This window comes from Tachypleus tridentatus, chromosome 4 (assembly GCF_004210375.1).
Source record: "Tachypleus tridentatus isolate NWPU-2018 chromosome 4, ASM421037v1, whole genome shotgun sequence".
Lineage (NCBI taxonomy): Eukaryota > Metazoa > Arthropoda > Merostomata > Xiphosura > Limulidae > Tachypleus > Tachypleus tridentatus.
Window position 1 is genome coordinate 57144481 of NC_134828.1, and position 24143 is coordinate 57168623.

The 24143-nt window shown below is 32.2% G+C and overlaps 1 long non-coding RNA gene across 2 annotated transcripts in view; it reads right to left on the reverse strand.

Annotated features, from left to right (window-relative positions):
• The window catches only part of LOC143248342 (uncharacterized), a 50955-nt gene extending 35184 nt beyond the window's left edge, over nt 1–15771 (reverse strand). For both annotated transcript variants that reach the window (XR_013026924.1, XR_013026925.1), the window contains exon 1: nt 15329–15771. This is a non-coding gene — a long non-coding RNA (uncharacterized LOC143248342). The remainder of the gene's footprint in view (nt 1–15328) is intronic.
• Between the last annotated feature and the right edge of the window lie 8372 nt (nt 15772–24143).

Genomic DNA, 24143 nt, shown 5'->3' on the forward strand with positions numbered 1-24143 from the left:
GGGGTTCGATACCCCTCGGTGGGCTCAGCAGAAAGCCCGATGTGGCTTTGCTATAAGAAAACACACACACATTATGTTACTTATAAATAAGCATTTTTCACAACTGTAGCTTCTGAAGTTTATAGTATACTGACTGTAGCAACTCAGCAATGTTGAACTGTCTCTTGGAGCGTCAACTGATAAACTTTTATGGTGAGGTTCTCTAAAGTTCGGTTGGCAACAAAATTCGAAGATACGTTAGTAGTTTCATAAAACTTGTTATTGAATTTTACACTCGAGAATCTTCTACAAATTTAGAGAACATCCTGGAATTTCTCAATACACATTTAAGAATAAAAGTTACACGCATTTCTAAATATATATTAAACTGAAATAAACAAAGATATTTAAATAGTATTAAATCATATGTGGTGTAAAAGTTACTCCACAATTAATATATTTCTTTATACTATTAGCTACATATTAGTAAATTTCTTATCAACGTTAGTAATGGAAAGTTGAGTATACTGTGAAATCACTAATTTATCACAAAACTTATTTTAAGTTCTATGAATCATATTACAATTGAATCTTTGGTAAATAACCAGTTTAAATAAATTTAATTATAGTGCAAGATAGTCTCTATACAGACAAATACCTAAAGCTGTATATACATGTCGTAACAGCTAACATTTTTAGAGAATATGGGTGACACGACCGTATTCGTGGCAATATAAAACGGAAACTGTTTTCTGCAAACTGGAGTTCAAGTTAAATATATATTTGTTGCTTTAATTAAAATATCTAAATAGTTTGAGTTTCTTTTTTATTCTATTTCTAAGCTAAACTGTATCGCATGATTTAGTGAATTCAAGTTTGTTGAAATCTATCCATATATCATTGCAATGCCCCACACGAGACACATATCATCAACACATCTTATCGACACAATGGATTTAACTATGTTTTGTGTATTTGTTTCAAACTTAAACATGAAAAAACCATAAAGAACTGTTTAGAGTCAAACAGTTGTGGAGTTTCGATTAACGATTAATTTAAGTATCACTTTATACATGATACAAATGAATAGAAACCCTATAACCGTCACAAAGAAACGACCATAACATTCAGCACTCTACCAGAAACTAATAAAATTCCTTTATCTCACAATGAAGAGCCTAAAAAAGGCGTTTAATAACACTTCATATTGATACGCATAAGTTTTTTCAAACTAACAAATCTGTTGAAAATAACAGTACCCTTATAAAATGTACACATAACGATGAACACTTCCAGCATATCTTTCAGATATAACTCTCTCGGAAGCAAAGCGGGTTAAAAGATTTTGATTCATTTCTATCAAGACTTTTTGTAGCTTCGCGTTTTTTTTAATATCATTAAGTTTATGCGTGATAGAAGAGAAGATAGAAAGGAGATAATAAACAGCTTATGATGGTATGACGATTCGAGGAATGTCATCAAAATTCAGATCGTTTGATGTTGTTGTTGTTGTTTTTAATTAAGCACAAAGTTACACAATGGGCTATTTGTGCTCTGCCCACCACGGGTATCAAAACCCAGTTTTTAGCGCTGCACGTCCGCAGACATACCGCTGAGCCACTGGGGAGCAAATCGTTTGAACAGATGCTAGTTGTGACAAACTTCACGCTTGATAAAACACTTTATGTCCTCATATGTTCTAAGTTCATCATCTAAAGTGTTAAAAGTAGAGTTGTTGTTGGAAAATATCACGAGTGAGTTAATTGTTAACAACTTTTTCCTGGCCGAGTGATATTCACTTTAGATTTCTGAAAATAACTTTGAACGGTTACATATTTCTGATCACTAATTTTTCTTCTTGCTCTGCCTCGTCACCAACTTACTAAGATCAGTGATTTCACATCTTTCTACACATACTGTCAGGAAATGTTAGTTCTTCTCTTTACATATTGTCTAGAGCTTTACAGTCCTGAAAGTATTTGTAACGATTATAATAGACCAATCGTGTGCGAATTTCTGAAAAATTAACCGAAGAATTCACTCTCCTAAGAGACGTATATGACTTCATTTATATGGCTTATATGACTTCATTCAGTTAATCCCTGCTGGTTAGCCAGCAGGGGACAGTAAGGTCTAATTGACAAAAAAAAAAAAAAAAGGTTAGACTTAACCCAAAGGTTTTGCTCCCGCTACACGTTCCTTTTTGTATACTTCTTGTAATATATTGTATCCAAACATTAGACTATTGCATTTAAAAGGACATTATTTTACAGTCATCTACCACTTAACATTTTCATCCAGATACTTCATAAATATTTAGTTATATAAAATATTTAGATACTCTTTCGTATAATACCAGAACTCGTTAAAAGCTAACTTTACCTGCCTCTTACTTTAATTCCAAAGTATTTGACTTATCTTTTAGATTTTATGCTATTTTTCTAAGTGTTTAATAATTTGTGTCGATAGGCCTATGTATAGCTTTACAGGAAAATTCTAAAACAAGCTATTTAATCATTTTTCTTCTAGATTTATAGAACAAATACATTTCATATTAAATAAAATAAAACTAAATACATGACAGCTCCAGTATCTGGCTCGTTAGCCAATGGGTTATAGCGTTCTCTATTATTTTGAAATGATAGACAACTACTTAACAGTACTCACCATGTAAGATCTTTGGATAAGATACTCTTGTATGATCGAACGGCGGAACATGACTGTCATTCTTATAGTGTCATCATACACAACATTAAAATGCGAAGCACTTTTTATAACAACGAGTTGCGAAGTACGACTTATCGGATTTACAGTCCTAAACATTGTGAAGGATTTACTGTTGTACATTTATTTTAATGCCTACGCTTGTTTCTGTACAGTTTTCTTCTTCTTTTTTTTTTAATGTAATTTATATTCTTGACTGTGTAATGCGCAAGTCCCACCTGTTTTCGAAAGTTATAGGGATTCCTGAAAGTGTAAAAATCAACACTACTTGTTTGCGAAAGCACATGAGAATATTGGCGAAGGTTCTAGAGACGCGCTTGATTTGTATAAAAGTAACGTACAAAAAGGAGAATATTATTGGACAGTTATGGTCAATACGCTATAAGCGTAGGCAGTTATAATTGTGTTTAACGCCTATTAATTGGAAAACTATAAAATTTAGACCAGGAACGTTAATAGATTTCAAACATAAAAAAACGTTCAACTTCAGGGAATTACTTCGGATGTTATAATTTCTACGAGAACATTAAACATCTTTATCGATAAGAATTGAGCTTGTAGCAACGTGAGACCAACCAAGTTAGCTAGCTAGTTTAAGTGAGGTGCAACAATGTCAACATAGAATAAATTTGTTCGTCGTGGATCTGGTTCGTCGATACAATATCTCGTTATAGACTGGATAAGACCATGTGTTGTCTATGAGTTTGTAAAACTCCTGTATATAAGCCATTATTTGTAATAACTATTAATAATAACAGTTATTATGAATTCTATTGTTTTTATGTTCGCACATTAAATATATTTGAGGTTAAAAAAAAGGAAATAGTGTGTATCAATCTTTGTTAGCAAATAACATAAATTTAATACATATTAACATTTCATTAACTATCAAATTCAAATCCAAATTTCCGGTTATTTTAAGCATTAGTACGTAATATAATAAATCGAAGACTCATCCGAAATAAATAATAATACGTATAATAATAACATTAAGAATTTCACATTTTATTGAACCGTATTGTGTGACTAGAAACTGAATATAGATTCTAAACAACATGATTAAAATGATTTTTTTACAAAAAAATATGTTATCAAACACTTATTTCTTGTTTGTCGCAACAAAATTACATTATTTACCATTAATCATAAAATTGTTCTTTATTTATGTAAACAATTTCAAATTTCAAAAACAGTTAAAGGAAACATAATTTAAAAAAAAACTTTTGTGTATTTGTTTTAAAGATGGTAAACTGGTATTGCAAGTAAATAACTATCTTTTTTCACAAATGTTGTTACGTAATTTAGTTTGTTGTTTTTTATTTCGCGCAAAGATACACGAGGACTATCGACGCCAGCCATCCCTAATTTAGCAGTGTAAGAAGAGAGGGGAAGCATAAAGTCATCACAACCCACCGCCAACTTTTGGGCTATTCCTTTACCAACAAATAGTGAGATTGATTGTTACTATATAACGACTCAACAGTTGAAAGAGAGCGCATGTTTGGTGTGACAAGGATTCGAACCCTAAGATTACGAGTCGAGCGCCCTAACTACCTAGACACATCAGGCTCAAGATGAAATGATTTAAGTTACATTACATTATTACACTCCTTGAGTTTCATACATAACGATTTCCTTTTATTATAAAATTTAGTCCTCACACTGAGGCTTTAATTATTTGTTTGTTTGTTTTGGAATTTCGCACAAAGCTACTCGAGGGCTATCTGTGCTAGCCGTCCCTAATTTAGCAGTGTAAGACCAGAGGGAAGGCAGCTAGTCATCACCACCCACCGCCAACTCTTGGGCTACTCTTTTACCAACGAATAGTGGGATTGACCGTCACATTATAACGCCCCCACGGCTGGGAGGACGAGCATGTTTGGCGCGACTCGGGCGCGAACCCGCGACCCTTAGATTACGAAGTGCACGCCTTAACGCGTTAGGCCATGCCAGGCCACTTTAATTATTCATGTTTAACTTGGATGTAAATATGTATTTAAGGTATTTGTTTTGTCTTTATCTAACTCTCTCTGCACAGTTAACAGGTAAATAATATTGAAAAATGAACACGTATAAAACACTAAATGCTCTTGAAACAAAAGCTATACAAACAATATGTTTTTGCCCTTCTGGAACTTTTCTTGCAGACGACCCTAACCACCTGGCCATGCTGGACTTCACGAATTTGTCTACACAAATGAATATGTTTTAGTATGAGGTTATTCCCAGTACATCCACTCACGTATATTTTTAAAGTATTTTACATAAAGGTGTTTCCTGTTATTGTATCCGTAAAAGAAAGCTTGTATCTTTAGACTGTAATTAACATCAAGAGAAATGGTTTATAATTGTCTATCAGCCTTTCAAAATTTAGTAAAAACAAGCAAAAAAAGGAAAAGATATACATGAGGTAAAAAAGATGATTTAAGAGCTCAAAGTGATAGATTAATAACATTTGAGAAGATCATCAGTAAATCCTACAATAATATAAATAGCTTTTTGAATCATTTTAATTACTTAATGTTACCTTAAGCGTGTATATAAAGGGTTTTTTCGTAGAGGAGTTTCATTTTTGGTGTTTTTACAATCCCAAAATAAGCAAAGAAAAACAAAAATCATTTAATATGACTGTTTCTTACTTATGCACGCATTAAAATGCTTAGCATACAGTTTGCTGCTTGTGATTTACGTAAATTAAATCTTTGCCTTAACTTCCCAGTTTACCATACGCAGAAAGTATTGCAAGTTGTTTATATTAAGACATAAATGTCATTTGAAGAGTCACAGTAAATTGAATTCTTAATAAATAAAACCACAGTTCCTTCATTACATTGTGTAACATTAATGTTGTTGGGTTTTTTTTAAATAACGCAAGGATCACTATGTTACCTTAGAACGTGAAGGATTGGTTACTTTTGCGTGTCTCTAAATATATTGTTTAATTATACTGTGTAAAATATTAAAGGGTAATCATAATTTGTACTATCATATCTATAACAAAAAACAACTAGTAACAGAATTACGAAAAAAATATTCTTATTCGTGTTTTTTTTTTCTGGGGAAGGAGAATTTGTTTGATTTTGAATTTCGCGCAAAGCTACAAGAAGGCTATCTGTACTAGCCGTTCCTACTTTTGCAGAATATAGGGAAGACAGCTAGTCATCACCACCCATCGCCAACTCTTGGGCTACTTTTTCAACGAATAGTGGGATTGACCGTGATATTATAACGCCCCCGCGGTTGAAAGAGAGAGCATGTTTAGCGCGACGGGGATTCGAACCCGCGACGCTCGTATTACGAGTCGAGTGACTTAATCATTTTGGGAGAACTATGCATGTGATGGTTCATTATGTAGTCTTTCAGAATATAAAGTGATCCAAACTGTTTCTGAATTATGGCTAAATCTAAGAAACGCAAGTTCACTACCAGTGTCCTAAAGTATTTTAACGGAATAAAGAACCACTACCAAGGTGGTGAAGGTTTATTGGACATCTGACCCGAAACAATATCAACCACAGAAGTAGCAGGCAACTGCTACCGGTTGATTCTAATTCGCCCCAGTTATAGGATGCTTGCTTTGAGATAAAAAATATGTTCACAGTTGGAATGGAATACTGAACCCACATTTTCATCTGAAGACAGTTATAAAGAGCCAACATGCATGCCTACTGGACACCCAGTGAAGTGCACTCCGTTCACAGAATTTCATAATACAGCTCTGTAATGACGAAAAACCCACTAAAAGTTAAAATGTATTTTCAAGACGGCTGGTACGGGTATTAAAACATTAATTAAAATAAAGTATAGAACAACGTTTCGCCCTTCTTAAGTCATCTTCAGATTGACAAAGGTTAACGTTATTCTGTATATTATTTTGATTAAAGTTTTAATACCCATACCAATTGTCTTGAGAATACAATGCAGCTCTCCTGCAATGGATGTTAAAATATCTCCAACATACAAAAAATATTTGGAGTAATATTTTTTCTACAGGTGCATTGCGCTTTTCAGCCTACAGCCAGGTTGGGGAGAACATAAGAAACCTGGCCCAACCTCATTCGCGTAAATGAACATAATACGTATATCCTGGTAGTAAAATTGTTCCTGACTTAATCCTAATAGATGATAATGTCCGCAACATTCTGACTTTAATTTATGAGATATTCTAAAAAGTTGCATAACATCATGCTAGTTGACTCCACAGCTTAATTAAGCACTATAAATAGCTCCTTCAGAGTGTTTGCAGTGGCTCGGGACGTTATCAACTCTGATTTTAAGTATCCAAACTGTCTCTGAGTTCGTAATGATCAAATTCCAAAGTAAAGTGAAATTCCGTAACTGCCAAAGATTCATTTCCAAAACTAATATTTTTCGTTTTAAATTACATTATGAGTTACCAGATTACTGGTTAGCTAATTGTTAATTAAACAACAGTGGTTCTTGCTTTCTCCAACCAAAGCATTATAAATCCTAACTATTCCTAATTTTCTTTTTATGAAACGTAAACTAATATACGTGTCTTGAAGCCTTAGTGCCATCTCCCTCTCACTCTTTCGATCTTTTATGTACACTACCATTGAAAAAGATCTACAACGCCCCAAGTTTATGTAAACTGAGGGAAGAAGCTGTTCATGTAATATCATAAGATTCTATTTTACTCAAAGAATCAACAATATATTTCAACGGGACTAGAACTGGGTGTATGACTGATTGTGTATAAACATGTTTTAAAATATTTTAAGTTGTATAAAAGTACTTCCTATAATCATTAATGTACTAACATTTGTTAAGTTTTCTGGTCACGATATTGTCCCCCCAAAACCGGAAACGTAGAAGTTTATCATATCCTTTAATAAAATAAAATCATGTACTTCTAGATTATAGTGCTGTAATGGTCACTATGGCAACTAATTTAACAGCTCTGTCATGACAAGAGTAAAATATTTGCAAGCACGAACACGCTAAATAAGCCTACGTTTGGCATAAGTTGATGACAGAAAATTTATCTAACACAAAGAAAAAAATCATTCTTGTAAGGAAAATCATAAATATAAGTACTTACTCGTATTTGGCCATCACTTTTGATTGATATTGTACGATGTATATCATAACAAAATATATCTTATATAATGTAAGTAATTTATACTGAGAATAAATGAACTGCAGGCTTTTCCAGCTCTTCGTTTATAAATATTCGTAACAGTATTCTTTCTACCAAATATTTATTGCTGGCATTTTGTCGATAAGACATTTGTATTACAAATGTGCCTTCGTATTTTATTATTTGGTAAATAAAATTATTTCAAAATGTTAATCAAATATGGAAATAAGAACAGTGCATTAAAGCGTTCGCATGTAAAGAAGTCCAAGCTGCTGAATCAAATTATTATTCAATAATCATACACATTTGTGGTGTCTGTTTATACTTGACATGTTAAAATACAATAAACAGAGAGTGTGCATATAATAGTTAAATTATTACTGAAACGTATCTTAACTTTTTATTAACTTTTAAGTAAATCATTCAATTTTGTCTCTGAGGACATCTATAACAGCTTTTTTTTAACTTCTAACAAATGCCAGGGAAATGGAATAAAATTTATGACAAAATAATCATTTTGGTTTTTAATCTTTACATCGTGCAGTATATATAGAACTCAAATACTGCTATACAACTTCAAATGTATATAAGATTCATGTTTGTTTGTTTTTTGAAATTCGCGCAATGCTACACGAGAGCTATCTGAACTAACCGTTATTAAAGTAACAGTGTAAAACTAGATGAAAGGCAGCTAATCATCACCACTCACCGCCAACTCTTGGGCTACCTTTAACCAACAAGTAGTGGAATTGACCAATAACTTATAACGCTGCCACGGCAGAAAGAGCATGTTTGAGGTCATAGGGTTTCGAACCCACGACCTTCAGGTTACGAGTCGAATACCTTAACCAGCTGGCCATGCCGAGCCAAGATTCATGTGGTAAAGAGAATATACCCGTGGCATTCTTTAAAGAATATAAAGGAGCCCTACTTAATCAACAACTAAAACCAAAATTAAACCAATATAAAGGAACATATTTATACCAATACATAAGATATACGCTGCAATGCCCCCTACAATCCGGTACCTGTTTATACTCTCGTCCCTCAGACGTGCCCAGCAACGATCAGTTGCAAACTCTCTCTCTCTATTAACCTAAAGATGACATAGAAAGGTCGAAACGTTGTTTTCTCCTTATCAATAAAGTGTTAATACTCATGTCAGCCGTTCTGAGATACATTTTTATTTCAAGTGGGTTTCTAGTCATCAATAATGTTAAATAATGTCCCCTTTCCTTCTTTCTTTTGTTATAAGACCTCATTAAATGATAATTCCACACCCTGCTTTAAGGAAGATAATAATTGTCTAAAATTAAATTAAATAAGTATGTTGAAAGCTATAAATCTATTTTTAAAAAAAGCAAGAAAGTGTCCTCTTATTTTTTTCTCCCTGTATTCTAGTAAAAAATCCTGAACAAAATAGCCTTGTTGCACAAACGGACAGTTTCTAATTACCATACCAAAGATTACTGTAATCAAGTCAGCCAACTCTGAAAGATGGATAATAACATACACATATATAACAAAGCAATTTTATGCTACGATGTATTAAATGAAGTATCTTTAATTCGAGTCATTTTACGAACAGAAAATATATCCAAATAATTTTCGGCAATCGCAAGGCAAAACAATAACTGATGAACTCAGAGGATATTTAACTTTAATCTCTTTAACTTATTAAGAACTTCTGTAAAAACTTCTATTGAAAGTGGCTATGCTTCTTTGTTCATACTTCGACCTTAATATTATTTCATCATTAAAACGCAAGTATTATAAAAGCTCAAATAGATAAAATTTACCAACTTTTAATTTTACCAACTCTACATTTTAATATAGAGATTTCTGTTCAGTGGTTAGCTTTTCTATCGACTTAACTGGCTGATTAAGAACAGAAATATAATTTAGAGTGCCACTTACAGGTTGTTTTTTTTTTGCCCTGAAATATGGTCTGGACGAACACGAAATAAATTACGTAATAAGTTTTCTCATGATGTGTTTATAAAAGCGATAGCATTGCAAAAAAATCTAACAAAAAACTGATGTCACAAAAATAATATCCTTTAAACTGATATTTCTCACACAGATAACTTAATTTTCATGTTCGTCATAGTAAAGTAACTTCAAAACGTACGAAGTAAAACAAACAAATGCTGTTTTTAAGAACGTTTTTTTTCTAAAACATCTCACTTTCGTCTAATTCATCAAAATAGTATTTTACAGTATGCAGAGTATAGTATTAATAAATGGTAATATGTGACATAACGCTACTAAATTTAACGGTTTCTCCTTATATTGTAAACGAAATGGGTTTAAATTGTCTCAAGTCCGAGTTTTTTGGGGTTTTTGAAATCAAAGTTCATAAAATGTGTAAGAACACAAGATCTAGGCACGTTCCTATGATATAATGGCATTACCTAAAGAAATATCCTAATATCTTCACTTTATGTCGTTTTTTTAATCACCAGGTTATTAATAGCATTTTAAGGGGTGCTGGTGATTCTAGTTTATAGCGTATAATCTTTTAGTACAGAGAATAGAAAAGTAATTACTCTACGTTGTCGAAAGATACACACAATGAATTAATTAGTAATAAAAATATTTTTTTTTAAAATATGAGATGGCTTAAAGAGAGCTTTTCGTTTTACAATCATAAATTGCTCTCCTGTGTAGTAAGCAGCCTGTGAAAATATATTATTCTCATTTTGTAACATGCAGTTGTCAACGTGTTAAAAAAGTATGATCATTTCAGATAAGTTTCTTTAAGGAGAAAAGCTTACTTTCTTAGCTGCATTAGTTTTTTCAAAAAATGTTAAGGGTTTTCACTTTCTGGAAAAGTTGACTTTGACAATCATTTGAATCATGTGTTCGTTTTGTGTATAAAAAGCTGCATTCACTTTTTAATGAAACTTGTTCATTACATCTACATGGCAGGAGTAATAATTTAGAAGTGTCTGCTAAATTCATATACAGTGCCTTGCAAAAGTATTCGTCTCTATTAATAGTGTCAAATTTTCTGATTTTCTTTGAAAATTTAGTATACTTACTTAATATCAGCGTTTTCTAGCTTTCTCACTTTGAAGTGGATTCTATAGATTATAAATATAAAGACCCATTTGAAAGTTTTATCACTGTAAGCTCAGCACAAACAAAATGTGAAAACTTCACAGAGCGTGAGCACTTTTGCAAAACATTGTAGAAACAGTTGTTATGGTTTTTCTACATAAGATAAATTAATTTTTTCACTATATATCTTTGATATAGTATTACCTTTATTGTCTCAAAATCTGTTAACATATTTTACCTAGAAACACTACACCAAAACTTAGCTAATGCAGAATATACAGCATGTCAGTATATCAATTTTCGCTTTTTTTTTTAAAATGTTAACTTCAAAACAACACTTAGTTTATTGTACTTTTCAAAGACGTTTTGAAACCTAATGTGGGCCCGGCATGATCAAGTGGTTAAGGCACTCGACTCATATTTTTATATATATATATAAATTAAGGTATGGTCAAGAAACTTTTGAAAGATCATAAAATTCTGTAGCATTTTGAACTGCACAGGCTACTATAATTTAAGAGCGTAGTGATGAATTTGACACAGAAATGAACGCCCTTCGTATCCAAACTGCATTAAGTGAATCTTTGTAAAAAGTGCAAACTGAATACTATTTATAAAGTATTTCAGTGTTTACAAATTATATTTTTCCTTTATAGATGGCCCGATATGGCCAAGTGGTTAAGGCATTCGACTCGTAATCTGAGGGTCGAGAGTTCGAATCCCCGTCACACCAATCACGTTCACCCTTTCATCCGTGGAGGCGTTGTAATGTGACGGTTAATACCACTATTTGTTATAAAAAGAGTAGCCCAAGAGTTGGCGGTAGGTGGTGATGACGAGCTTATTTCCCTATAGACTTACACTGCAATAATATGGACGGCTAGCGCAGATACCCCTCGTGTAGCTTTGCGCAAATTCAAACAAACGACACCAAACTGTGGTGATAGAAAGTACATAATGAGCAAACTTCACTGGAGAAAGAACCATCTAGGCAGTTGTATGAGTTCTAGCATCAAACAAAATAATCTGCTTTGGTTCAAACCACCAACGTTATGTGCCAGTTGATAAACAAGATCAGGCCATCTGCGAGGTGAATGCTTCCCATAATAAATGTCAATGACCTTGGCTTTGACGCGCAAGTTTGTTTGTTTTTTAAACACTGAAGATTTACCGATAAAGTGTGAGTATCGTATTGAAAGTATTTCGCAAATGGAAACATGTTAAACTAACACAAGTACTACCTTTATCGTGCATATCGGCGGATCAACGTAGGTCTAAGGGTTTAGCACTTTAAAATTCAAGTTTGGATACCCACACATGGCGTAATACAGATAGGTTATTGTTCAGATCTGTTGTTATTAACGTACAAATAATGATGAAACTGTAGTTAATGTAGAAAACATTAAAGTAACATAAGTATTATTCTCACTAGTGTAGATATATTATGTATAACGTCTGCCAATGTGAAGGGTGTGGGGAATTTGGAGAGCATCAAAATAAACAACACAAGTATTTTCCTCTTTTGTGTGGATAACATGGTTAAAATATATATTTTACAAGTTAAGATGTTTTGTCTTTTACTTTCAATAACATATTAGTGATTTATTGCCCAGTTGCGTCTAGATTTAAACTCTTTGTCCAAACAATACATGTGGAGAAACTAAATGAACAAAGATGACTAACCTAGCTGAAGACACAATATTTAGTAGCATGCTCTTACTATGGAAGAATGTTTAGGGATAATTAACTGTCTGTTACTAATTACATGTATCTTAATTTACAGCTACTCATATTTTCAGGGCAGTTCAATAAATCAGTAATTAGTTATATTTACCTTGGTTTTAACTCAGTTTTTAAACGATGTAAAAAGTACAAAATTGTTTAGTCATTTTAACAAATTTATTTAACTTACAAAACGTATTGAAATTAAAATTATAGATATGGCCTCGATATTATACAAGACTTATAAGTACATAAGAGATATCTTTACTTTTTTGCACTAGTTTAAAATGCCAGTTTGTTATACTTCCAAAATGCTTCTTTCTTTAATGTATACATGTATATATACAAACTCATATGTTTGTATGTGTAAACTACAAAATATGTAAGTAGTTCTTTACAATAAGCCCATAAAAACCTCTTTTTAACATATTAATATCATAAGACAACCTCATAAGGAAGAGAAGTTGACGCAATTAAAAAATTATTAGGAGCGTATACCTTTTTACATGACTCATAAAATGTAGAGTAAACACTATTCATGATATTTACTTTTGTGACTATACAATGGGTTACATACTTAGCCCCACTTCGAAAATCAAACTCTGGTTTTCCGCATTATAAGCCCACTTCTTTTCCACCTGGAGGCTCTTGATTCAAGTATCATTTCTTATAAGTATATAGTTATGAAACTATCTTAAACATTAAAATCGGAATTGTTTTTTTACTTTCGCGCAAAGTTACTCGAGGGCTATCTGCGCTAGGCGTCCCTAATTTAGCACTGTAAGACAGTGGAAGCCAACTCTTGAACTATTCTTTTACCAACGAATAGTGGGATTGACCGTAACATTATAACGCCCCCACGGCTGAAAGAGCGAGCATGCTTGGTGCGACCAGGATTCGAACCCGCGACCCTCAGATTACGAGTCGAACGCCTTAACACACTTGGCCATGCCGGGCCTGACATTAGAATCATATAATGAAAGTTTCATGCAGCTATTGAATGAAGATATAAATAAATTATTCTAATACTGTAGGTTCTAATAATGTATTGAATAAAAAGGAATAAACAACAACATTGTTTTAAGTTTATAATTGATAATAACTCAATTCTAATTGCACAACTTAGTTTCACAAGCGGAGTAGGATTATTGAAAAAAAACATTATCTATTTTTCTTATTCTCAATGTTCCAAACATTATAGTAATATGCTTTTTACCCTGCAATTATGTAAAGTAATTTGCTTCGAACATGTGACGTTATATCTGCATGTAATGATGCATCAAAGCAATTTCTTTTGTTTTCATACAAGATAAATTGTATTTAAGTTTACGACATTCTACATCCATGTAACATTTATATAAGAATTCAGGAGTTTTATCTCACTTGACAGAAACTATTTTTATATTGAAATGGAATTTCGTTGCTTATAATGGTTACTGGAGATAAGATTAGTGTGTATGTTTATAGGTCACTGTGAAACCCAGACTGTTCGAGAAGTAAGGCAGTTGCAGGTAGACTAATGGCTAAAGACTGTAAAAACTCCTTCAGAAAATAAACATTAACACAAAGAAGTTGTTAAGCGACATAGAACCAGAGTATAAAGTGGCCTATTGATATTGAAAGTAGAAATATTTGCACAAGAGAACGCTGACGACATCAGAAGGTCCCAAATCCAAACCACAAGTCGGCTAAGGCACCGGCTTTATCCATAAAGCGAAGGTTATAGTTTCGAAAGAGAATCTTCCAACCCAAAATAAACATTGAAAAAACTTATAGATTTATTTCCTTGTAAAGTGATATAAGTAATGAACCATAACTAAAACAAAGCTACTATTTTCACGAGTAGGATTCACAACAATTCCATTTAACCATATGTCCGCGATCCTCTAATGAGTTTTAGTATGTTTGGTCTACATGAAAAATTTTTGAAAATCGATGACCACATTAAGTAAATGGTATGTAAAAAGTTTGTTGTAATGGATGTTACAAAATAGGAGAATTGTACATAACCAAGAATATCAGATAAAACACATATGATGTTGGAAGAAATTAGTGGAACAGAACCTTAAAGATCGTTCTTATATAAAGTGTCAACAACCTCAAGCGATGTCATAAAACAATTAAGTGAATATTATGACATACATAAACTTAGAAATAATGCAAGAAATGATTGATAATTTATTGTGAACTTTCAACAAGACATTTATATTCAAAAATAAATTAGAATCATATACTTGTTATTTTAGTAATACGACTACACATTTTTGTATGTAATCATAATACGTTAAATTTTGTTCTAAAAGTATACTATGAAGATGTACCAAAATAACCTTCAATTTAATGAAAATATAAGATTTTACACTTTCAATAAATCAGAAACAACTTTTCACGTAAACGATATTTTCGTTGTTATTTATCAACAATTTGAATGTTTACATGGAATAGTAAACATGCGCTTTGAGTGAAATTAATTTATTGAATTTAAGGTCAAGGCAACAGTGTTCGAATATTACATTACTTCACACAGGTGGACACTTACACCAAAAACTCATTTTAAAACACTTAGACATTGAAATAGCAATGTTATTCCCTTGAATTTAATGATATCGGAATGGAAAATCGTAGGTTCTTTATCATTTTTCTGCTGACTTAAATTGGATACGAAAGTGATAAGACTAAATATATATATATATATAAAGTTGCATTTACACAGAATACATTTCTAAATCTAACACTTACCTATACACAGTTTTTGGTCATATAATACACATGATTAAGGCCTGCTGACACATCATTTCAATTTACACTCTGGCCTACGTTACGAATTTTATTACTAGATCCGGCTATCTTCATGAGAGACAAACGTTCGATCGCTAAATAATAACTTACATTGTCGCATGTTTTGTAAAACGACGTCACGTTAGAGGCATGATGTATAAGTTTAAAGCTACCGTTTTGTTTCTGATACAATTCATGAATACAGAGCGGATCTATGGGAGACTATGATGTAAATAACATATCTATACAACATCTGCAAAAAGAATCAAACCAGTCACCACTATGTTTCTCCTATTCGTCTTAATGGCATCTTAAATCCATGTTTCGTATGATCACTCGTCGACTGCATAGGTTGTAATCGCAGGGTGAAGATCGCCTAATAATAAGGCGCATATAATAACAGTCACAGCAGGGTCTTTTAACGAAGCATGTACTGTGAAACAATTGGTGCCTTTCGTTCTTCGTGCCTGGCCAGCGTTACAACCACGACCCTACATCGTAAAGTAAACCTGTACAGACACATACACTGATCTTCGAATATGAAACTCATCCAAGTATTAGCTATATCTAAAGGTAAAAGATAAAAATAAAAAGCTAGGAGGAGAAGGTATTTGTAAAGAGTCAGATTAAAGCAGTAATTTACTGCAACATTTTGTCATATTATAGTTATTGTTAAGCACAATTTCTTGTCAGTTTGTCCAAGACCGCAAGAAATTAATATATACGTACACGTCTACAGATACAAAACCTTGTAATACTTCAGTTGTCGAAACTCACGACGTTTGAAAACAATGCTATGCCTTCTGGTTGTAATTAAGATTCCTCCTCATCAGTACTGTTTATGAAAATGTTTTTCTCCACAACCGTAAATATAAACAGTTCAAAGAACAATAATGTCAATACGCTGTTTATTTTTAATATTTTCAAAAAATATATTTTTCAAGAGTATAATAACCCATATCAAATCTAAACAATGAATGTAATACTGTTTCTTTATACGCACGTAATTGGCAACTAAATTTGACCCAGCATTGTCAGGTGGTTAGGACGCTCAATTCATAATCTGAGAGTCGCGGATTGAAATCCAGTTTCACCAAATCATGCTTGTCCTTTCAACCGTGGGGTCGTTATAAAGTTATGATCAATCCCATTATTCGCTGGTAAGGAAGTAACCCAAAAGTTGGCGATTCTCTCTAATCTTTCACTGCTAAATTAGGAATGGCTGGAGCACCTATTCCTTGTGTAGCTATGTACGAAACTGGAAACATACCATTCAACTAAACATAATTCTTAATTTTGAGAACAAGAAATAATTTCATTGTGTTTATTAGATTAACGTTTTTCGTTCGTGTATTAACATATAGATCCCATATTGTTGATTTATATAAACATCAATTGTTTATTTTTAATAATTGAAATATAATTGGAAGTACCAGAAGAATGAAGAAAAAATATACATGAATGTACAAAATTGTACAAAATAATTGTTATTAAAATTCATATAAGCATCGATGAAGGTGACGCACAAGCTATGCTAAAAAAATAATGAAACCTATAATTGGAAAGTTCAAGTCAAAAGTAGTAAGAGATAACAAATAAAAACTAAAATTATATTATAAGAACTAAAGAACTAAAGAAAAAATTATATTAATGAATATATGTTTAGATTTGTATTGGGTTAGTACTTGTAACTTCGTAAATAAAATAAAATTCCAAACAAATAATTTGTATTCGTTAAATGAAATATACTAAAACATTAAAAAAGGACTTGTTTCGTTTATGCAGTGTCCAACAATAGTTCATGCTCAGGTGTGAAGAACGAGTGTCCTGATAGGGTTTGTTTTCTAGGAAATTGGTGATAATGGAGGAGCTTCAATGTACTTTGAAGTGAATGTGCAACATCTACAGTAAGGTATGGCGGGGTTTAAGCACAAGTTTGTGGCTCAATTTCAACTAGTGGTATCATTTGTATATACAAAACTGAATGGTAACGTATTCGCTGACGAATGCAGTAAAATCTGATAAATCACGTAAATCCTTTAGGACACGACTCAGTTGGGAGGAATTAACCTTCAAACAAAACAAGGATCTCAAGTATACAGCGTAATAAAAAAGCCAATGTCCTGATATGAGCATTCTTGAGACTCTATAATCTAGAAGAGCAAAACTGGAAAGAGCAAAAGAAAATAAAATATCATGGTTGAAATGTGAAGAGTAATACTTGGTAATTGAAGCAATATCCAATAATCATAAAACGATAACTTGTATGTTAACATGTAACGCAGTAAAATCACATTTAAAATTCTACAGTGCATTGTACAGCTTATTCATTTTTATGTTAAATTTTCTTTGGCAGCATTTGTACTATTACTAAGTTCACCATTACTTGCCATTTACGTTCACTGTTTATATGTTTTCATAATAATGTCGATTACTGTAAATACAACCAGAAAACATTGACGTCCTAATATGTATGTAAAATATGGCGTGTATAGAACGCAGCAGTAGAACTTTGTAACATCTTCATTAATTTATGTATATATATATATAATGCAAGTCCTTATATCGTGTAATATTTTAGGTTAACAATTCTGTCAAATCATTAGCAGAACTGCAATTTTTTATTGATTTCTTAAATTACAACTTTTACGACTTATTACATTTCAAATGTTTAAGAATGAAAATACAAAAGTGTTTGGGTCTGAGAAAACTTCAGACATTTCATAAACTAGAGAACACAATACCATGCACATTTATTAAACTTTTTTTTATATAATGATCTTTTTTCATGTGCTAAATAGTGGTTACCATCTTCCTCCATGTGTAGCAATTTAATATTATTACGTCCTTTTGAAGAGCCCTATCCCATTAGTTAAACGTCACATCTACGATAACTACAGGGCTAACATCTATACGACAGTGAAATCACTCCTTTTTCAAAAGTGGTTTGCATGAGGTTTTGTTTCTAAAGATATTTGCAAACAGCACCTTTTGTTAATGTACTAGGTAACGCGGAAAGAAGAAATTTCTGTATTTATTCATGTGATATTCAGAAGGTTACTTTGATTTGAACGCTCATTTCGTTATATAAAGGCGAGTTGGTGTACTTGAAAGAAACTTATATTAACAAAATAAAACATACAGTGTATGTATGTCTATTTGTAGTGCATACAATACAAAGTGCCTCTCCCATAAACAGCATAATTTTACTTTCTTAGCACCTGAATAGTAAAATGTTTTGTGTAAAACTTCATATAAAAATATTATGTTACTCATTCTTACCCGAATGTAAGGTGTAATTTAACTACCATTATTCTACTTAGTCTGAAAACAACGTTACTCTATATCTATTGATTGCACTAGTTGCACACAGAAATTGTCTCTAATAAAAATAACACATTACATAGCTGGAGCTGTGATACGCTACGGTTACTTGACACTAAAATGGACTGTTGATTGTGGGTTACAATGAATACTAGGTGGAAGGCGTGATACATTTCTATATCTAATAGAAATCATGAAAGCGACAGACTAAGTGAAACTATAAGAAAAACAAACCCTTGAGTAATATATCTACGGAATACATGTAGACAAACACTTATGGTTTCTACTAGGTCTTGATTAAACAAAGTATTGAATGTAACAGTTTTAAAGATGAATTTTACCATGAATATTTTATTACAAACGACTTATTTTTGTTACAAAACTGTCATTATCTTTGCTGTTAGTCTATTATCCTTAAATGACAAAAAAATAACGAATTCTTTTAACAGTTTTGATTGAAACTTCTTTGTATCGCGTGAGTTAAAGCACAATAATAAACCAGCTATTTACGAAAGTGGTACACGCGCGAATTTTCATTGAAACTAAATAGATATTGCATACAAGCTTTAGTTGTGAAACCTGGTAAGAACGCCACCATAACTAAAATATAGAAAGAACTCCAATAACTTGTTATCGGTTTCTAGAACTTTAACATCATTCTACCACATTTCACTGCAGTCGTATAGGATAACAAGTTCTCGCACCTATTATAGAAAATCACTTTTTTCAAAATATATAATTTGAACAAATCAAATAGTGTTAATATTACAGTCTTGAAGCCATCTGTATACTATACCATAAAAGTTTTCTCAAATTAGTCACTTGAGTGGTAAATTGCGCAATAAATTCACTTATGAAGGCTCGACAGATAATTTAAGTGAAAAAAGTTTTAATGTGATCAAATGTACCCCTTATTTTGTCACTATTTTTTTCCTTTTAACTTGAACTTTACTGATTAACAAGAATAACCAGAAGAAGAAAAACAAATATGTGAATGTCATTTATTGTTGTTTTTAATTAAAAATAACTCTTTAACAGAAAGTAGTTTATCATAGTGTAACATTTTATATTATTACAACCTATCTTCATAATATGAAATATTTAAAATCGTCCTAATGTATCATAAACAAACAGATAAACCAAAGTAGTCTGTTTTGAAACGTTTAGGGTTTTATCTTGCGCAATCTAAAACAATAAGATAAGATCGTGGAAGAGGCAGTAAATTGTAAAACAGTAAACTGCAATGACAGACAAGCAAGCACGTGTAGTTATTTTCATTTAGTATGTGCGTTTTCTTATAGCAAAGCCACATAGAACTCTCTGCTCAGCCCACCGATGGAAATCGAACCGCTGCTTTTAGCGTTGTAGATCCGGCGACATACCACTGTATTAGTGAGGGGCTTTTCAATTAGTAACCAAACACCTATACACAACTTGACGTGAAATTAAAACCGCGGTTTTAAATAACGAAAGTAGTATTGTTATAAAAAGAAGTAGAGTTTTAAAACATAGACAACCATTTTCTTCTTTATTAACATAAGAACACCATTTTCCGAACAATCGAATGAATTAACTATAAATTATTTGAAAAGGTCTTTAACCTAATTTATTCATGCAGTCAATCTAACATCAAGAGTACTTGCATAGATAATATATCTTTTGATATTCTCTTTAATCTGAACAAATATAGCTAAAATAAAACTAAATCTCATAAATGTGTGTTTCATTAACCCTGGTTACAAGAAAAAGTAATATTGAAGTTTATGATTGTACTATCACAAAATTAAAATAACCCAGTTATTTCTTTGATGCATTAATATCTTATTAAATGAGCAAGATATTTGTCACTTTCCACTTTTGACCATGAAAATTTAGCAAGAATATTCTTCCATTACTGTTTCTCAGTAAACAAATTATGGATGAGCCTTGTGTTATTTTTTTAGTTCACTACACTTAAAGAAAAAATACCAAACATTTATAAAATACAACAAATGAATTAGGTTAAGACTATCGATGATGCTACTGCCTGGATGTTATTTTTCTTTTCACATTTCAAGTTGTGGATAGCTATGACTGAACCTTATAGTTGCTGATTTAGCCTTACGTATCTCATCTGGTACAAAATACCAAACATTAACGAAAATTCTTTACTAATTGTATTAAGTAAACATGTTATACATTTTAATTGTGTATATTTAGATTAAAAAACTATTTTGTTGCTTTCTTGGTGTTTTGTTTAGTAGAACTCTCAATAACGTAGATAAAATAAACATTATTTTACTGAAGTAAAAAAAGAGGTATTTTTTATTTTACATTTATTTCGAGCCTTAGAAGGAAAATAAAGAGATCAATATTGTCAGTTAATCTTGAATAAGAATATAAACGTTCACAATATAACAACGTATTTGGAAAAAATTCAGAAGTATTTCGTTTTTGGTTATCAGTTTTCTAACGTACAAGTGCACTTGAATAAAATCACGGTAATGTGTCTATTTTATCCATTAGAAGTATATCAATGCATCATAGCCACAAAAGACTTGTAACGATAACAATCAGTGAGAAAAATACACTAGAAAAATCTGAAGTAAATAGCCATTGAATAAGTTAGAAAAGAAATTTAAAATTCCCTTCTTAAAAACACATAATTTTATTCTGTTTAATCTGTTAATTTTAAGTCGATGTGTTAGAATATCCAGATTTACTGGTCATGACTTATTCCAGAACTAACGAGTTAAACTATTTTAAAGAATCTTGAATTTTTCAATCTTATGACCAAAGAGAATTTTCGAGGATGTTTCTATGAATTAAGCAATTTAATAATTTGGTTACCTTGCTATGACTCACATTTAAAATGTTTATCCAATGCTAAAGACACATCAGGTTTCATATGTGTGTTATCTAAAAGTTCAAACCTCAATGATATTTGATAACAATCGTGAAAAACTAAAATGACCTTTTATATAAACAATGGTACGCTTTTCCAAGGTCTAGGTTTACAATATTCATCTTATTTTGATTTTTTTATCAGGCAAGATCAGTAAATTTTACCTGAAACATGATGGTTATTTTAAAGTTTCCATCAGATAAACACTCCTTCAAACCAATTATTCTTGTAATGTGGTCAACTAAAATATTGAAAACAATTTTATAGTTTACACGGAGTCAATTAATAGGTAAACAATTAAGAATTACAAATAGATAATGTTTATGTATGTGTTAGATAAATACAAATAATCTAAATGCAAAAAGGCTAGAATTTTATACGCATCTAATTTATGTTTTAAGATTGTTGTTTTTTTCTTATACGAGTCTTCCTAAAAATCTTAGGTTAAAAACGTGATGTAAAGTTATTAATTTATTTTTAGGTTCACTATTTTCATTAATGCAAAATTACAGAAAATGTGAGATACTGTGCAACCTTTCCAAATTTACTGTTGGGGGTTATTTCACTCAAGAATGAAATTCAACTATGAAGAATTAAGGCAAACCTAGCAGGTATAGAAAACACGCGAATTAAAACTATAAGAGGAAAGGCAAATAAAACTTGTAAGAGTATAGATAAACTAACACTATAAAAATACAGGTAACTCAAAAATGTACGCGTACAGGTGGATCAAACAATATAAGCAAAGGTGAATAAAAAGTATAGAATTACAATTGAATCAAAAGGATAGGATTATAGACAAAGTAAAATACAGAAAATAAGTAAAAAGCAATTATAGGAATCTAATTTGTTTGTTCATAACAAACCTATTAAGACTATATTCCGCTTTTCCTAATTTTGAACTGTCGATTCCACGAAAGACAGTCACCTATTCCTACCTCTTAGACTATTCTTTATCAAAGAGTAGAGGGACAGGCCGTCACGTAATAATGCCCCTAAAAGTCTAAATAGGTTAGTTAGGTTTCCATCCCGCGATTGCGAATTGAAAGTCCATCTCCCTAACCACCAAGTCATACCAATCCGTTTAATTAAACAAAATAAACTTTTATCAAAAATAAGGGGTATAGATAGAACAGGAGTCACCAAACTACGGCCCTCGAGGTCATTTTGTCCATCCCGCCAGCAGCTAGCCGCTTGGAAATAAAAAGTGACATTTCATCAAATGTCCGACTGTCATAACAAAATAAATCACACCGATGGTCGCTTTAAGCTGGCAAATACAAGACATTATGATAAAAAGAAACAAGGCTGTCACGCGCATTTTTAACCAATAGTAAAATTCTTCTTTCGTCCTTGCTGCCCGTTTATTCATATCGAGGCACGTATCTATGAAAGCAATAGGATTTCGAAAACAAGTGCAGACTTAACCCTCGTCCTATCGACTCGTCTTGTAAATTTAACGGGCTAGGGTTACCGCTTCAGCAAGCTCACTTCTCTTAGTAGTCGGGTTATGCGCTTTTCGTAACTCGTTCTTAGGTAAGTGTCGTGGCAAACGTACGTTTCAATATATTTTGTTTGTGCGTTCTTGGACCAGTAAAATACTTTTCTCACAGCGTTCTGTGTTTTTCATTTTCAGATCCTGTGTTTTTCACCCATCGTTATGGCTGCTTTTAAAAGGAGAAAAGTGGACTCTGAGTGTCGTGCTTTCAATGAAGAATGGGGAGAAAAGTACTTCTTTGTGGAAACAAAAAACCAGAAAGCTACTTGTGTGATATGCACCGAAAGTGTTGCCGTTTTGAAAGAGTACAATCTTCGGCATCACTATAAAACAAAACATCTATCAACATATTTAGAAGTTTCAGGAAAGTTCCGTTCTGAGAAATTTGAATCCATGAAACGTGTTTTTCAATCTCAAAAGAATCTCTTCATGAGAAAGTTTGCTGAAAATAAATCTGTCACTCGTACTTTTACTGACGACAACTTAATCAAAGAGTGTATGCTGGAAGCAGCAAATGAGCTGTGTCCTAAAAAAGACAATTTATTTGAAAGTATCAGCCTTTCAGCAACTTCAGTTGTACGGAGAACAGAAGAACTAGGAGAGAACATCGCATTACAGATAGGCCAAAAAGCTAGAAACTTCCAATGGCATTCTCTGGCACTGGATGAGTCTACTGATCTCTCGAATACGTCACAACTTCTCGTGTTCATTCGTGGAGTTAAGTTGGACTTACAGATCACAGAAGAGTTGGCATCAGTTTGTAGCATGCACGGAAGAACAACTGGAGAAAACATTTTCATGGAAGTGAATAAAACTTTGCAAGACTATAACCTTCAGTGGAATCAGCTTAGAAGTGTAACAGTTGATAAAGAAAAAACATGGCTGGAGTAAAGAAGGGTCTGGTGGGGCTGATCAGGAAACAGTTGGAAGATCTTCAACTCTCAAGCGCTCTGTGGAAAAAGACTTAGATATTTCTTGCGTACTGAAACCAGTCATTTCTGCAGTGAACTTCATTCGGGGTCATGCACTTAATCATCGCCAGTTCAAGGCGTTTCTTCAAGAAATTGATT